The sequence below is a fragment of the Xenopus laevis genome, chromosome 1S (genome assembly GCF_017654675.1).
Source record: "Xenopus laevis strain J_2021 chromosome 1S, Xenopus_laevis_v10.1, whole genome shotgun sequence".
Classification (NCBI taxonomy): Eukaryota; Metazoa; Chordata; class Amphibia; order Anura; family Pipidae; genus Xenopus; species Xenopus laevis.
In genome coordinates this window covers 180,095,385-180,108,076 of record NC_054372.1, presented here as the reverse complement: position 1 = coordinate 180,108,076, position 12,692 = coordinate 180,095,385, and the positions used below count along the sequence as shown (strand labels likewise).

Genomic DNA, 12,692 nt, shown 5'->3' with positions numbered 1-12,692 from the left:
TAGAGGCTTATAATTGATTTTATTCTTAGCAGATAGCTTAGTTCTCACTGATTCAATTGACAAGAAGCCTAGCAGAGACTGATAATTCATTGGCAGCTACCAAGACAGCCTTACTGACAAAGAGCTCCATTTTGTAGCAAGACATATGGCTTTACCCAAGTGAAAAGTATCACAACACAAGATACACTAAAGAAACAAGATCTTAATTTTATATTGAGATACCACCTCAGCTATACAACACTCAAAAGTAAAAGGTATTTATCGCAACACTTTCTGTCATTCAACACAAAATCAGGGGAAAGCGCGAACGCAGTCCCCCACTACCAGAAATTATGCAGTCGAGTTTCCCGCATTTGGGGAAATCGCAGGGGTCAGCACAGCCGGAGTGCAATGGCTGAGCCTCACCCTGGGAGAACCACCTTCATGATCATGGTATCTCCCCTACCAGGTAAGTATGAGTTGAACAAGCAATTTTCACCCCCTCTACAAAGACACATCTCTACAAACATTTGGAGACTTTCAATTTTCAAACCAAATACACTGCAAAGTAAAAGTAATCAAAAGCGCACTATACAAAAACAGAAAAGGGAGGCTTGTTGTGGATACTCAGGCTGAGAAGCAGTATAATGTGAAAAGATTTACAAAAGACTTAACATCCCATGGTACACTGCAGCAACTAGATTTACATGTGCTGACGTCACCCCTGCACAGTTAGCCAGACTATTTTCAACAGCTGCACATTCATGGATTAGCATATGAAAGAGAGCATGGACGTGTGGCACTGTCTCTTTAAAATAACTTCAAGCCAGTTTAAATTTCTTGTTTTACTGAAATCAAGAAAAAAAAATAAAACAGAGGGATTGAAATGTTTAAAATACTGAAAATATATCAAGGTATAATTCAAAGTTGCTTAGAACTATTTTGGAAAAAAGTTTTTGGATGGAAGTCCTCTTTTAGCATACAATATCACAAATAGTCATTTAAAATGTTAGTTCTTAAATTCTATATAATAATAATCCAATATACTTTTAATAAACCTTTTCAGTGCTTTTATTTGTAAAAATAATTGCTATTGAAAGTAGCATTTCCTTAACACCAGCTTATTACTTTTTAAACAATGATGAAAACAAATCTGGAATTCCCCAGCAAAGACAGGTCTGTTACTCAGCTGGCTTGTCCTTCATTATTTCAACAGCCTCAGAGTCATCAGGGCACAGAATAGAAAGGGACAGACAAACACTGTGTTCAATGGCAAAACATACATACAATTGACTTTAAAACCATAGAAAACTTGCAATAAAATATTATATTTTGTTTTCTTGTATTAGGCAAAAATGTATTTTTTGGGTTGACATTCCCTTTAAGAGGCACAGGTATACTTACATTATTGTACAATATGCTTTAAAATTAAGTGCCCCCCATTGAGTTGTGCAATTAATCATATTTAGGACATCAGGAAAAATAGAGGTAATTTGTTTACTTTAAAATAGTAAAGTGTTTTTTAATTTTATTGCAGTTTGAAATTTAACAAATTGAAACATAATATAATCACAAATTCAGATAAACTACTTAACTTCTTTATTTTCTACATGGTGGATTTGCTTCTTAAGTTTGATACCTTGTTCACCAGTAGGGATGAGCAAAGTATTTTGCCTTGTTTCACCGAGAAAAAAAAACACCTATAGACTATAATGGGTTGTAAAAAACAAAAAAAAAAAAAACAATTGTGGTGTTTAAAAATATTTAATGTGAAAAAAAATCAATTTAATCCAATGCTTTTGGCAATTTTTTGCAGTTTTCTGAATTTTTGATGAAGCGAAACAGGTCAGATTTACTATTCACCAGTAACAAACACCCAAAAAAACATTTATTTTACATTTCTGCCCATTACTTAAAATATTTTGTTGTAACAATTTTTGTTTCATTTCTCTGCAGATAAAAAAATATTGTCTTGTCTCTGATCTTTTTTTAAAATTTTAACGCTATAGAGTTACAACCTCAAAACAAAGCTATATACACACACACACACACAGCAATACACTAGTGCATTGATAAAATATGCAAAACATCAACCATTTTAACTGTTCTTTAACAACAAGAATCAGGGGAAAGCGCGAACGCAGTCCCCCACTACCAGAAATTATGCAGTCGACTTTCCCGCATTTGGGGAAATCGCAGGGGTCAGCACAGCCGGAGTGCAATGGCTGAGCCTCACCCTGGGAGAACCACCTTCATGATCATGGTATCTCCCCTGCCAGGTAAGTATGAGTTGTGTTAAGAAGACTGACAACAGCATCTCGGACACTCCCCTGTTAACATAAAGTGACTTTGCTCAGCAAGCCCCTTACAAGCAATACAGACGAATATCAAGCCCAACATTTAAAATTCACAATATAGGAACATGAACCCTTATACAATGTTTAGTAAATAGATAAATAAAATATACTTTAAGTGAGAATCGTTTAATGAATTTAGCCGAGATCTTAGCAGGTTAAGGAGACCGCTTGAGATCCTTATTTGCATATGCAAGCATGTGACCATAAGAGGCTGAATCTATTACGCCTTGCACATAAATAAAGCAAAAAAACATGGGTGGAGAATGAAGACTTAAGCCCTACAGTGTGTCCCTTTTTAATCACAAATGTATAAGAATACAGGTCAAGGATTCTCAATTAAATCAGCTTCTGACATTTTACAACCAGAGATACACGAAACTATATATGCATCAGAGTTCCCATATAAGCACGCCACACACATGAATACCCTTATTTGCATATAGAAACACGTGACCAGAAGCAGCAGAAACTCGTTTAGAAAAAAAGAAGGTTGTATAACAGCAGGCACCATAACAACAAATAATAGGAGCCATCACAAATCTAAAATGAAATTATAACTGTAAGCAGATCTATCTTTAAACAAACAAAATCAGGGGAAAGCGCGAACGCAGTCCCCCACTACCAGAAATTATGCAGTCGAGTTTCCCGCATTTGGGGAAATCGCAGGGGTCAGCACAACCGGAGTGCAATGGCTGAGCCTCGCCCTGGGAGAACCACCTTCATGATCATGGTATCTCCCCTGCCAGGTAAGTATGAGTTGAACAAGAAATTTTCAACCCCACTACATGGATACACCCCTATGAGCATACGGAGACTTTGATTTTGCAATCTGTTCATGATTTGAAACAAAGGTACTTCAAAATGCTACTCTACTCTTAAAGGTGAATCCTTGTACAAAAGCTTTAATCTGAAAAAGTAATAAATGGGGAAAAAATGTTCAGGGTTCAGAACACCCACAGTACTTTGCAGCAAGAACATCTGCATATAGTGACGTCACATCTGCACACAGTCCGCAAGTGTGTTTCCAAAGAGGCACTCTACACTCATTAACATATGAAAGACGAAGAAAAGGATAGTCCGTCATCTCTTCACAACGATGAACTGCTTTTAGAAAGAGTGTTGCAGCAGTCATCATTTTATGGAAGATCAGGACTACATCCCCTCTCCTTGCCCCCATCCTTCCTTCTATGCAACGGTCTTTTTAACTGTAATTGTTTTCCAGAAATTCAAATAAATATATATTTATTAATATATATTAATATATATATATATATTTATAAAAGATATAATTGTTGCTAACATTGCACAAATGCTGCGGAGAAATGTATGTTTTGCAAAAAACAGTTTAGTGTCTGCGCCTGGATTGCTGGACTTGACCACCAGAGTGAGCCAATTTTAGAATTGTTGGGATTTTTTAAAGGCATATTTATCAAATGGTGAACTTTCACTCATTGATAAATACGCAGGCAGAATTTCATACTAGTGGACTGTGGTGATCTCTTTGATAAATATACCCCAGTGTGTTTCAGTACATATAGTAAGAGTCAATTAGATTTCATTAAATCAAGCACGTAACAATGAACCCAAGCACAAATTGCTATACATCTGGTCTATAATGAATCTGGGTAGGAAAAATATTTTGTAATGCCTTAGATCAGGGATTCCTAACCTTTGTAGCCCGTGAGCCACATCCAATGTAAATAAATTTGAGAGAAACACAAGCATGCAAAAAGTCCCTTGGGGTGCCAATTATGGTCTGTGATTGACTATTGGTAGTCCCTATATGGACTAGCAGCATACAAGAGACTGTTTGGCAGTATACGTAATTTTTATACAACTAAAACTTGCCTCCAAACCAGGAATAAAGCAACTGCTTTGAGGTCACTGGGAGCAACATCCAAGGGGTTAGAGAGCAAATTGTTGCTCACAAGCTACTGGTTGAGGACAACAGCCCAGGATAATACTACTGTTGATAAATCAGGGCTGTGGAGTCAGGACATAAATCCTTGACCTTTGACTCTTGTTTATGGATTCCCTCACTCCTCTGTTTTTAAAGGAATACCAAAAACAAAGTGTATCAATGTAGTTAAAATACTATGTACTGTTGCTCTGAACAAAAGGAGAAAAGGCACAGCCACAGGTTTCATAGCAGAGAACACCATTGTACTGGACAGGGCTTATCCGTTATGTGCCATGTAACCTGTGCCTTTTCTCCTTTTTTTTCCAGCTTAAATGGCTGCGCCCATGGTTACACAGTAGCTTTATTTATATGAATATACTAGACTACTATATTTATATACAGTAGACTTTTAGAAGCAAACACAAAGCCGTTGCATGTAAACAGTATACTATGGGGCAGATTTATCAAAGGTCGAGTGTTTGTTTTACGTTGAATGAACTCAAATAACCTCGAAGCTTGAATTGTATCTTATTTAACAAAAAACGTCTATAATTCAAACTAATATTACGGACCCGAAAACTTGGAACGCAATTCAAATCTCAGGAAGGCTATTAACATCTTCAAATGGGTTACGGACCTCTGTCATTGATTTTTAAATGAACTCGCCACGTTTTAGGCAACAAACTATCGCATTCAAGTTACTTTTAGGGTTAAGGTATGATAAATGGTATGCTAAATCTCGAATTTGGTCTTTTCCTAACTCACTTTATAGCATATTAAAGCATATGTTAATTACTTTAATATGCTATAAAGTGGACCTGTCACCCAGACACAAAAATCTGTATAATAAAAGTCCTTTTCAAATTAAACATGACATCACATTTCTATTTTTTTTTTTTTTTTTTTTTGTATCAATAATTTTTATTGAGGAAATCGTGCATAACAACAAAGTCGGCAGCATAGTTACAGGTACTACATAAATACAGGTAGTATCGAAAATGTTTCTGTAGCGAACAATAAAACAGCTGTAGCCAACCGTAACAACAAGCATAGTACAGAGCATGAATACTGAACATGTGTCAAGGCTAAATAATACAAAGAATAAACAGTACACGTTTCCCTTTTTACATAGAATGCAAGAGAAAAAGGAAAAGCTACAAAACATAGGGCCGAGAAAAGAAAAGCAAAAAGAAAAGAAAAGAAAGGGAAAAAGAAGAAAAAAAAAAAAAAAGGGGGGGGGGGGTGAAAGTCCACTGCCGTAGCAACCCAGGTTATATGAGTGGGAATTAATCAATCAATATCTGCCCACCTAGAAACATTGCAATCTGTACTCAGTAAACTAGTGCCGATCGATTAAGCCCAGTCGGATAGCGGTAGGTGATCCAGGGGACATTTCTATTTTTTATTAAAGCATTCATATCTGTTGTAAGCTCATTTAAAAGTCTCAGCTGTCAATCAAATATTGTCTGCCCCTCCTCTATGCCCTGGGCATAGAGGCGGGGCAGACAATTACTTTCACTTTCCATTCAGTACTTCCTAGATGTCACTGCTCTCCCCACATTCCCCTGTTCTCTTTACCATTTAATTGTGCAGCCAGTGCATGGGGATGGACATCGGGTCCCCTATTCTGGTGCACAAACAAGAATCTGGGATGATGCAAGGCGTGTCTTAATAACAGTGTGCACAAAATGGCTGCTGCCTGCTTGCTATAATTTTGAAATCAAGATTCAAATAATTTATATAGTGTAATTAAATATAATTTTGCTTGACTAATGTGATAAAATAGGATTCTGAATCATTTTTTGGGTGATGGGTCCGCTTTAATTTTTTGGTGTTACTGTTACTTTAATATAGAAATATATTTTCCATGTTGATTGAAAGAAGTTAATGGAGTAGTAAACCCCTTATTAAAAAAAAAAAACCCTACTCCCCTACCCTACACAGACCCCCTCCCTCCTAGCCAAGCTGCTACCCTGGGCAAATGGCCCTAACTTTTTTCTTACCCCTTGGTGCAGATTCTGGCATTGGAGTTCACGGCAGCCATATTCTTCTCTTCGGTCTTCTTTGGGAAATAAGTGTATATAGGTGAATGCACAGTTGGAGCAGTCTTCGGGTTTTTGACAACTGCGAATGCGCTGAAAGTCACGAAAACTGCCGAAGCGCTGCAAGAAGACCCAAAGATTACCAAAGAAGATGGCTGCCGTGAACTCCGATGCCTGAATCTGCACGAGGGGCATTTGTCCAGGGTAGCAGCTAGGCTGGGGGGGGGGGCGGTCTATGTAGGGTAGGGTTTTTCATAAGGGCTTTATTTCTCCTTTATGTACACAACATACATGGCATTTTATCATTGCGAAAGTTAAAAAAAAAAAAAATAAATAAAATCAAAGTTAAACTACATAAACCAAAAACAATTTATTATATCAACTGAACCTGGCATAACCGGTAGGTGTAAAATAACTTAAATACACTCACAATTAACTAAAGTATTGTCCTTAGAAACAGAATTGCTTCTGCCATATCCATCTTCATAGAAGCTCTTAAATTTGATTGTTTTCAGTGCTTGTATTTAAAGTTATTAGGAGTCGGTACATCCAACTCCAGATACCCAAAATTGCTTCAGACTGACTACATAGCTCTGTAATAAATAATGCTAAATTAGCAAATTCTCCAACTTTGACAATGTTTTTCTTTTAACCCTTATCGCCAACTGGTAAATATTCTTATATCTAGATTGAGATTTAAATAGAGTATTCAGTGAGCTAATGGAATTGTTACATTTTTCAGGGAAAAAGTTGCTAAAAGCTGTATCTGAGAATCACCTGGTTATATTTGTAGGAAATTACAGGTTCAAATATTGATAAAGGTTTGTGTGTGCTGTAAACACAGGCACTGTCACAGAGTCAGTGCATGCCAGTACTAATACACCAACAGTTTCACAGATATTTTAAGAAAAAAGCAATTGCAGGAATGCAAAGAAAAGGTTATACTGATTAAGGTTATATTGACAAATTGCATTTACATATGCATCTCCCCCCCCTCCCTTTCTTTCTGTAAGTCTCTTCCCATAAAGTTGGAAAAAGAAATTACAAAAAAAAAAAAAGAAAAAAACAAATTACAGTGTTTTTCACAAAATGAATACATTGGTATTTCAGGACATTCATTTTCTTGTGCTTTAACTGTTCTTTGTTAGATCAATTTGTGTATATATGGTCACTGTCTTGTTTTATGACCCATTTTCCCCAGAGCTTCAGTTCACAGATGGATCCCCTGATATTTTATGCAGAATATTCTTGTACTCAAAATTCAGCTTCATCAATGATGCCCTTTTCTAGTTCAGAGAAAGCAAAGCTGTGTTTACCTTCTCCCAAACATAACCCTTCTCATTCAAGCCAAAAAGTTCTATTTTGGTCTCATCCGTCCAGAACATTCTTCCAATAGACTTTGGATCATTTTCTTCAATAAATAAATGAACAAGTATAATGTTTTTGACTTATTCGTTTGTGTCCTCATGATCTAGTTTTCTTTAGGCCATATTTATGCGGAAATCCTTGAAATTCAAAGGTTTTCACAAACTTTCATGCACCACTGTACCGTTCTCCATGCTATTTTAGCTAATCAATAAACAATATGGTAAGGCCACAAAAAAAAAAAAAACTAAGCTGCTATAACTTAAAAACTAAAGCATGAGCAGTAATGCAGCACTGGTGGCTTAGTGGGTAGGACTGCTGCTTGCAGAGCTGTGGCCCCGAATTTGATTTCAGGCTGAGCACTATCTGAAAGTAGTTTGTATGTTATGTTTCAGCATGGGTTTCCTTTGAGTATTACTAAATTTGCTCAAGTGATTTTAGTGAGTAATGAAAATAGGCTCTATGGCACTCACAGTACTGCAGACCCAACCAAAACCTAAGACAGGAAAACCAGAAGATCTGTGAAAAACCACCAACCAACAGCCTTTCTTGACACAGACCTATATAACTATATTTAAATGGTATAAGCCAACAGATTGTGTTGAAATAATTTTTGACCAAGTGGTGTTCATATCAAGCAGACAAGCACCAAACATCTTGCTGCTACTCTTGAAGCTAAAACACGTTCAACAGTATCCATTATGTTTACATGAGAAAAACGCAAAAAGTTTGTACCTAGGCAAGAAATTCCTGATAGCCGTTTTACATTTCAGAACTGCTCAAAGAGATATTACAATACCTCCCATGTTTCAAGAGCAGTCCAAATATTTTAAGGTACAGTAACACCAAAAAATTAAAGTGTTTGAAAAGTAATGAAAATATAATGTACGGTTGCCCTGCACTGGTAAAACTGATCTGTTTGCTTCAGAAACACTACTATAGTTCATATAAACAAGCTACTGTGTAGCAATGGTGGAAATTGGAAAAAGGCTTTATGGCACCGGTTAAAAAGTAGATAACAGATAAGCTCTGTAGAACATAATGGTGCTATCTGCTATATGCTGTGTAACCTGAGCCTTTCTCCTTTGAATGGCTGCCCCCATTGCTACACAGCAGCTAGTTTATATGAACTATAATAGTGTTCCTGAAGGAAACATATCAGGTTTACTAGTGCAGGGCAACAGTACATTACATTTGTATTACTTTAAATACACTATTTTTTTGATGTTACTGTTCCTTTAAATGCAAGGGCAGCAAAGCTGGGCACATTACTAAGACCAACTGGGTGAGAGACACACTAGGTAGAGATATCTTAAAGGGATGGTTCACCTTTAAGATAAGAAAGTTATCTCTAAACCAGAAAACTGCTAGACCACCAATATTCGATAGAAAAAAAACCTTGTCTCCGATTACCACAACTTCATACCAATTATTTACAATTGTTTTACAACCACAGGCCTCAAACACCTGAAACCAAGAGTCCTCCTGGATCTGGATCTACTCAGTATTGCAAAAAAAATAAAATAATAATAACAAATCTGAAAAATATCTGCCCATGGGGCATCATTCATGAAGTAACATCTTTGATCCTCTTTTGGGATTACCCGCGATTGTGTCTGTGTGCCCAATAACTTTCTTACCTACCATGTTGTACTTTTTGGACTGTATTAGGGCAGCCCTACAGAATGGGCAGTTATGTATAATTGCAATGGGTTATTGGTATGATCAAACTGGTACACAATGTGTGCCCTCAAATTTCATGTTATCAGAACCATCAGCCCCATGGTGCAAGCATTTGACAACCCAAAGACAGCCAGTGTAAGTACAGATTTGAATTGGAAAGTCATGGAAGCAACAGTGTTATCTTGGAATAGACAGTAGATGCTTAGACAAATGTAAAGCTGTACATAGAGTTGTTAGCTGGATACTGGGTAAAGCTGACCACTTTAAAGGGGTGACTTAATATTCCAATTCAAATGTTTGCCATGCTTTAAATTTTCATTCAATATGAAGAGAACTGTTGGCACTGCTTTCTCCAGTAAATATTTAATCTAATAATATTTAAAGAAAACAACAAAGGATTATTCCTTGTCTAGTGGAATTTTATCAAAGGGGATTTCCTGCTGTGAGATGCGATAATTGTGTGAAACAATTGCACACATCCAGGGCTAGATATCATACATTTGCAGTATTTAAAGGAAAACTAACCCCCTATAATAAAAAATCCCTACAAAGTCCCCCAAGCCTGTCCCCCCCGGCATAGGTGATTACTCCTGAAAGTGTCCCCAATACATTACTCACGTATAGGTGCAGAGTAAGCACAGCAGAGCTCATAGGTGCCATCTTCCGGTTCTTTGGGAAGTGAACACCATAATGACGCATTCGCAGTTGGAGCAGTCTTCAAGGTTCGTAGCAACTGCCCATGTGCCAAAAGTGCTGGAAATTGCCAAAGGTAAGGAAGAGCACCTAAAGAATACTGAAGCGCTGGAAGATGGTGCCCATGAGCTCCTCTGCGCCTATATGTGACTAATGAATTAGGGGCACTTTCAGGGGTAATCACCTATGCAAGGGGGAAGCAGGGATGGGGGACTATGTAGGGTACTGGTTTTTATTATTGGGGGTTTAGTTCTCCAGGGGCACCTGTTGTGCAAAAATATTATCCCCAACCAAAGGTGCAGGCTAATAGGAAGTGCAAGCATACTAACAGCCAATCATCATTTCAAATGCCCCCATCACTTTCATCACATTACACATTCAATCTAAGAATGCTGTTATTGACAATCATGTTTTTAACATTTTATATTTAAGGATCAATATCAGAGATCTCCAAACCGATAAGTACCACCTACAAGTTAAATGTGTTAACCTCAGAACATAAATGTGGAGATGGTTATGATGATACGGGTATGGGGCCTGTTATCCAAAATGCTTGGGACCTGGGGTTTTCCGGATAATGGATCTTTCTATTATTTAGAATTCGTACCTTAAATAAACACAATAAATATATATACATACATTTACATACACTCCACTCCATATACAGAGTCTTTGTCCTGGGTGCCAAGTGAAAAAAAAGGTAAAGACTGGCACACTCAGGGTTTGTATAATATGCAAAAAAGTGTTTTTTTTAATTTATGGTTGAAAACCAGGACCTTGTTCTTGACAAAGGTCCTGGTTTAGGACGGAAACGTTGAATAAACTCTCCTTTTTTGAATATTATACAAACCCTGAGTGTGCTCCATGCTCAACAAAATAGATAACAGTGGTTTGTCTTTCATTTCCCAGTAACTTGTGCTTCTGTTTGACTCTCCTCTGAAGAGTGACAGCATGGGATCCTCAAAGCAACTCAAAATATCTGAAAACAAAGATTGTTCAGTATCATGGTTTAGGGGAAGGCTATAAAAAGCTCTCAGAGGTTTAAACTGTCAGTTACAACTTTAAGGAATGTAATCAGCAAATGGAAGGCCACAGGCACAGTTGCTGTAAAACCATGAGGATTGTGAGAATGGGTACAGACAACCTAAAGATCACCTCCAACCTGCAAGAACATCTTGCTGCAGATGTTGTATCTGTACATCGATCTACAATTCAGCACAATTTGCACAAAGAACATCTGTATGGCAGGGTGATGAGAAAGAAGCCCTTTCTGCACTCACGCCACCAACAGAGTCGCCTGTTGTATGCAAAAGCTCATTTAGACAAGCCACAGTCATTTTGAAACAAAGTGCTTTGGACTGATTGAAAAATTTAGTTATTTGGTTATAGCAAAAAGTGAATTCCAAGAAAAACACTTGCTTAATACGGTCAAATTTGGTGGAGTTTCCATCATGCTGTGGGGCTGATGCTATGTGGCTAGTTCAGGGACTGGGGCCCTTTATAAATCGAAGGTCGGATGAATTCAACCCAATATCAACAAATTCTTCAGGATAATGTTCAAGCATCAGTCACAAAGTTGAAGTTAAGCAGGGGTTGGATATTCCAACAAGATAATGACCCTAAACACACTTCGAAATTGGATGATTTGAAGCAGGCTGTCCATGCTCGGCAGCCATCAAATTTAACTTAACTGGAGAGATTTTGTATGGACAAATGGGAAAAATACCGCCATCCAGAATCCAGACACTTCTCAAAGACTATAGGAGGCGTCTAGAGGCTGTTACATTTGCAAAAGGAGAAGTATTGATGTAATATCTCTGTGGGGTGCCCAAATTTGTGCACCTGTCTAATTGTTATAATGTATATTGCATATTTTCTGTTAATCCAATACACTATGTCACTGCTGAAATACTACTGTTCCATAAGGCATGTTATACATTAAAAGGGAGCTGCTACTTTGAAAGCTCGGCCAATGATTAAAGGACCAGTAACATCAAAAAAAAAAAAGTACAAAAATTCGTTAGTACACATCAAAAAATAAACACCAACACAAATTATACTTTAAAATCACAAAGCCTTTATTAAGAAATAACTTACAGAAACTGCACTTCCTGTCCTGTACAGAAACGGCGAAAAGGCGACCATCAATCCTGCTGAGCTCGATTTCTCCTCCTGGCTACTCATGGATGCGATGCAGTGACTGCCCGGGCCCCCTTCCTCCTCCTATACGATGGATGATGTCGCTGATGAAGAGAAGCGGCAGCCAGCGCAGGGGGGAGAGAAACCCATTCATGAAATTAGCAATGAGCAGCTGTAGGTACAACGGCAGGATCATCTGACCCCTCCTGAGCGCATATCGAAGGAAACTGTATGAACTTTACAGCCGGTGTCTAGTGGCAGCGCTGCTCCAAGCACAGCTCAGTCAGGCTCCGGTGATAGTCCTCGCCGTGACCGAAAACCCCTTTCAGTGCCAAAGACTCCCTTTGCAAATACTCCATTAGACTGCAGACCAAGAATGTTTGTGAGTCTGCGCTGTATCCTGTACCATTAGCGCTACTGAGCTGTACCCCCGTTTCTCATCAGTAGCACTAAAGATGTCAGAGTGTAAATGCTATGTGTGGCATTAGTCACAGGATACAGCGCTGAATTCTTCTTCCCGGACTTGACCCACTA

General features: G+C 37.9%; 1 protein-coding gene and 3 non-coding genes across 5 annotated transcripts in view; all 4 read right to left on the bottom strand.

Moving 5' to 3' along the window:
- The window catches only part of slc38a9.S (solute carrier family 38 member 9 S homeolog), a 58,023-nt gene that overhangs the window by 37,957 nt on the left and 7,374 nt on the right, over positions 1-12,692 (bottom strand). The gene's annotated exons all lie outside the window — the stretch shown is intronic.
- Positions 293-456, bottom strand: LOC121392981. The gene has a single exon (XR_005965184.1). It is a non-coding gene; the product is annotated as a U1 spliceosomal RNA (small nuclear RNA).
- Positions 2,103-2,266, bottom strand: LOC121392980. Its single transcript, XR_005965183.1, has one exon. It is a non-coding gene; the product is annotated as a U1 spliceosomal RNA (small nuclear RNA).
- On the bottom strand, positions 2,927-3,090 carry LOC121392987. Its single transcript, XR_005965190.1, has one exon. It is a non-coding gene; the product is annotated as a U1 spliceosomal RNA (small nuclear RNA).